Source organism: Lupinus angustifolius, chromosome LG05, assembly GCF_001865875.1.
Source record: "Lupinus angustifolius cultivar Tanjil chromosome LG05, LupAngTanjil_v1.0, whole genome shotgun sequence".
NCBI classification, from domain to species: Eukaryota; Viridiplantae; Streptophyta; class Magnoliopsida; order Fabales; family Fabaceae; genus Lupinus; species Lupinus angustifolius.
Window position 1 is genome coordinate 12182184 of NC_032013.1, and position 5550 is coordinate 12187733.

At 32.2% G+C, this 5550-nt stretch overlaps 1 protein-coding gene across 1 annotated transcript in view; it reads right to left on the reverse strand.

Moving 5' to 3' along the window:
* Positions 1598-5550, reverse strand: part of LOC109347838 (small RNA degrading nuclease 5-like) — a 14694-nt gene continuing 10741 nt past the window's right edge. The window contains exon 5 of the mRNA XM_019587926.1: positions 1598-1610. The gene's annotated coding sequence lies outside the window, so the exon portion shown is untranslated. The remainder of the gene's footprint in view (positions 1611-5550) is intronic.

Here is a 5550-nt window from a genome sequence, read left to right on the forward strand (position 1 = left end):
TATATGTATGTCACTTGTTAGCACCACTTGTTAGCATAACTTGTTAGCACTTGTTGGGTATTTTCATTTTAAAGCATATTTCAGTCATTCAATTATAATACACAATTAAGGCATGTTCAAGATTCACACAAAAACAAATTCAATTTAACATAATTAGCAAGGTTCGACATAGTTACAAAATACTAAAGAGGGTACAACCATAACCATGAAATGTACTTGACTCAAAAATATACACGTAATCCACAAAACAACAAAAATTGAATTTCTGAAGAAAACAAATTGAGTCCAGGTAATCGATTAATAAAAACTTTAATCGATTAAAATGATTTATTTCAAAAAACTTTAGCTGCTTGAACTTATTTAATCGATTATACTGAGGGTTAATTGATTAATGACATAAAGTTGACAATTTTACGCACAGATTTGAGCTTACTAAGACATGCTAAGGGATACGACCTAAAATTCTATCTAATCCAGAATTGAACAAACTTTCTAAATCCAGAATGCATTAAAACATATAAGAATTAAGCATACATGCATTTAAAGACAATATGTACAATTTAAAGATTTATAGACAACTTAGCATATACTCACTTAGCATGGTATCAAGCATACACTAGACATGACACTTTCATACAGATGTACATGTCATGATACCACTTGTTAAAGAATTTTAAAGCATTTGATAACACTTACTATGATATCACATGTTATGAATTGAGTATAACAATAACATATACTTGTTAGTTCAAGTGTACTCAATATCAAGAATTAATTTTGTATCATTGTTAATAGACTTACCTTACTTACCCTTTGGTGATAGGGCAAACTTACCTTGATCTACTCACCAACCTTGTGCCTAGAACATCTTTTGTTGATTTATACCTTGACGTTCAAATGTCCTTTGGCACACCTTTAAACACAATTCACTTGTCTCTTTCGGGTACCCAAGTTATTTTGGGTCCCTTCTTGTTAGTAATTAAGAGATCTTGCCCCTTCTTTACTTAAACATATTTGTCACTTGGCACACCAAATTTTCTAATAAAGCATGTAGTGCATGTGTGACCATGTGTACCACAATAGAAACAAGTAGGCATGTTATTATTTGACTTCTTATGCATATGAACTACTAGATTTCTACATGGTCTTTTCTTAGGTTTAGGTTTATATCCAATTCCAGATCGGTTACCAATGTTTCTTGTATTAGCAAGCAATGTGTTAAGGTTTTCTTGACTATATGTGAGCTTTGAAAGTTTTTGTTTCAAAACAGAATTTTCAGCATTTAAATTCTCATAAGTATCACATATACTGGGTTGACATAATTTAGAAGTAGAGCAATCACACGAGGCACATGCATAGATAAGATCAAGAGTTCCATTTTCAAGTTTAAGCTCATCTAATTCCTTTTGCATTTCAATTATTTTATTTTCATGCAAGGAGATAACTCTTTCTATCTATATTTATTTTAACAATTTTCTTTAATTCCTCATGCATTTCGACATAAGCTGCATATAATTCATCGCATGGAGGAGAGTCATTAGAGCATGATGAAGTATAGGAATGTACCTCAATAGAATCATCTTCATCACTAGATGTGCACTTGTCATGCACTTGTGCCATAAGGTATACCTTTGTATTTTCCACCTCATTGGATGAGCTTGAAGTCGAATCTTCCTCGGAATTGTCCCAAACAATGTATGCTCCTTTTGACTTGGACATTCGAGAGTTTCTCTTCTTGTTCTCGACTTTCTTGAGGTAGCTCGGACACTGATGCTTCATGTGGCCCGATTTTCCACACTCATAGCAAGTGAAGCCTTCTTTGGAAATCTTGCTTTTCTTGGTTGAGTTCTTGGAGTTCTTGGCTTCTTTCTTGAGATTCTTGATTCCTCGTTTGTACTTCTTGAATTTTTCAAATAGGAGATTCAAGTCTTCATCGGAATCTGAACTAGAATCCTCACTTTCTCGATCTTCTTGAAATCTTGTAGCCTTGAGTGCGATTCTGTTCTTGTCTGACTCTTCATTTAGTCTCTAGTGCCCTAACTCCATTTCATGTTCTTGGAGTTTTCCAAATAGAGTAGCTAATGACATGTTGTCTAAGTTCTTTGATTCCATTATTGCGGTTACCTTTGGTTGCACTCTCTTGTCAAGACACTGCAAAACTTTGTTAGACAAATCACCATTAGTAAAACTTTTATCAAGGGCGCCCTAATGATTTACAACATGAGTAAAAGGTTTTTTGCATATTACATATAGATTCATTAGGAAGCATGCGAAATAACTCGTACTCATGCGTAAGCGGATTTAGTCTTGCGTGCTTAACTTTATTCGTGCCTTCGTCGATAACTTGCAAAGTATCCCACATTTCATTTGCATTAAGACACTGCAAGACTCTAAAGAATTCGTCATTAGATAAGGTCGAAGTAATGATGTACTTGGCCTTAAGGTCATGTTGGACCTTTCTTTTCTCAATATCCATCCATAAGCCTTTATGCTTTTCTTTAGACTCGCCATCCACCATATGAAGTGGAATGTATGGACTATTGACAACGACATCCCAAATGTCCGTGTCAATTGCCTCGATATAGATTCTCATACGAACCTTCCAATAGGCATAACCATCGCCACTGAATACGGGAGGGTGGTTAATGGATGCGCCATCACCGCCAAATAGATTAGTAGAGCCCTTATGTAGTCCCTTTCGGATCACACGGATACGGTTGAGCTAGCACATCGTACTAGCTCTGATAGCACTTGTTAGGTATCAGTGACATAATACACCTAGAAGTGGGGGTTGAATAGGTGTGGCAGAGCTCAAGTTCCACTTTTTGGGTTTTTGACCACTTGCTAAAAAATGCATAGTTAATCGATTAAGCATTGTTCATAATCGATTAAACACAGTAAAAAAAAGAATGCATAAAATCTTGTTTAACAGCTCTTTTTCACGGCAGGTTACGAGAAATCAGGCAAAGATATAACAAATATTTTTACACAAAATTAAACTAGTTATAGCATTGAACCAATATAAATATTATCATGTTATATCATGCAATATTGCAACTTAAAATGTAAAAGAGAAAGGGATAGAAAAGATTGCGCAAGGATTTTATCCTGGTTCGTTTTGCGGTCCACTGCAAAACTACATCGAGGCCTCCCCTTCTAATCTATTAACGGGTTGTTGAAAATAATTGTTTTCAGTTTTTCAGTTCTCTGTTGAAACTGTGATTATGTTAATCGATTAACACTATTCATAATCGATTAAGTTAATGGATTAACAAAATTCATGATCCATTAAACAATGTAAAATCAGCTTGTTAATGCATGGTGAAATCAACTTGTTAATGCATGGTGAACTACCTATATGATATATGCTCATGCAATAGATGATTTCCAAATATGATACCTTTAATGCACAAAATCAATGTATTCAAATGCATGAACCTAATTATCATATATTTCTAGATGATGTCTCATTTTAGTGGATTAATTAATTTATTAAGTCTTGTGAGACTAACACCTAGGTTTACCTAACCTAGACTCAATATCTATAGACTCAATATCTATGGCAAGCATCTTAGACTTCTAAAAAAGAGAGTATTAATCTTTCAACAAATTGACACTGTTGTCAGGACAATTTGTTGAGAGGAGAAAACTCCCAGCTAAAATAAAAACACCGAATAACGCTTTCAACAAATTGGCGCCGCTGCCGAGGAATTGCTTTAATAGTAAAATATTTCATTTTTATGTGTCATTAATCAAATAATTGTGCATAACATTTTATTTCTCTTTTGTATAAATTTATTTTTCCTTTTGTAGATCTTTATTTTTATGTTTGTGTACATTTGAAAAAAATTAAAAACTGAAAAAAAAAAATGAATTAGTGGAGTGAAAACCCACTAGTTAAGAAACATTTTATTGTTGTTATGAAATTTTTAGAGATGTGGAGGTACCCCTTATCAACGTTTTCAAAAGAACAACATAAAAAGGATTGAAATAAACAAGGATTAGTGGCTGGAATTTTTCTTCAAGAAGGAAAGCCACTTGAATTCTTAAAGGTCAAGTATTCACCAAGTACTTTTTGATGATGATACTTTATCTTGTGATACTTAAACCAAACATCTCCATCAACATGCCTTAGTAAATGATTTTGAAATTGTCAAATTAATTTTTAAAACTAAGAGCATGCTTGTTACATTTGTGCCAAAAATAAATTTTTCCAAACTTAAGAACTCCTAAAAAGTGTGTTATTTGGTTCACCATTTAACAAAATAAATTCATGAAATTATGAATGGATTTATTTATGGATGTTTGGTGTGATAAAATGTGTTTTGAAGTTCCATAAATTCTGTTTGGACTTCCATTTTATCACTTGGATTTGAAATATGATTGAATTTTCATGAAAAAGCATGTTGTTTGGTTGGAATTCTCTCAATCAAATTTAATTCATGAACTTAGTGTCTTAGGAAATTATAAATTCATGTGAATTGTTAGACTAACCTCAAAGCAAAAGAAAATTGCAAGTTCAAAATGATTTACAGGAAAACAAGTCCAAACAAACAGACAAAAATAAGGAGTTGATGGCACCACTATCTAGGAGTGATAGTGAAAACAAGGAGAATGAAATTATGTGTTCTCCTAAAAATTGTGAGATTAAAACCTTATTTGGGTGATGAGTCAGACTCAATCATCGATGATCAAAAAGAATAATCTCGTCCAAAATCTAACGTCAAGCTAATGACGTTAAAAGAGCGCTAACTGGAAGGCAATCCAGTCTGTGGTAAAAATTAATTTCTTTCAAATATATTTTTTTAGTCTTGTTAAACTTTTGTATTTTTTTATTTTTAGACAAGTTAAACAAAATTTTTAAATCACATCAAGAAAAGCCCAATTTTTTTTAAGGCTTTAGGACAATCCATCATTTAAAAAATGGGGGACAAGACTTGATGTAATTTAAAAATTTCCTTTTTTTTTTACTAGATTGTGTAAATATGTAAAAAGTAAATTTGTTTGTTCAAAAAACTCAAAAAAATTTCAAAACCGAAAACAAAATAGCTAAAACAAATTTTTTTGAAACTTAATCACATGATTAGAAATGTTAAGCATACTTTAAATTAAGCTTTGATTGAGCAAAATGTGATGTATGCTAAAGTTTTGTGAAAAAGTTTCATAATGTCATAACTTGAAAATCAATTTTATGTAACAAGTTCTTTGCAAATATTCTTGTATCAAAAAAGTGTGGATCCCAACCTTGTGAGGGAGTGTAAGCCAAACACAATACTTATGTGAGCTTAGTGAGAAACTTTTTGATTTTGCACAATTGATTTTGTTTGAATCTTTCTTTACTTGGTTACACATAATTTGATAGGATATGATCAAGGCAACTTCTTTCAATTAGAATGAACCACTTGACCAAAAATGACCAACCAAAAATAGGAATATCCTTTGCTAACCCCTTTGAGCCTTAAAATAAAAAAATTCAAAATCAACCCTTGAGCCTAATATGGAAAAACAAAAATAATCTCCTATACTTTTCTAAGTAAAAAGAGAGAATTT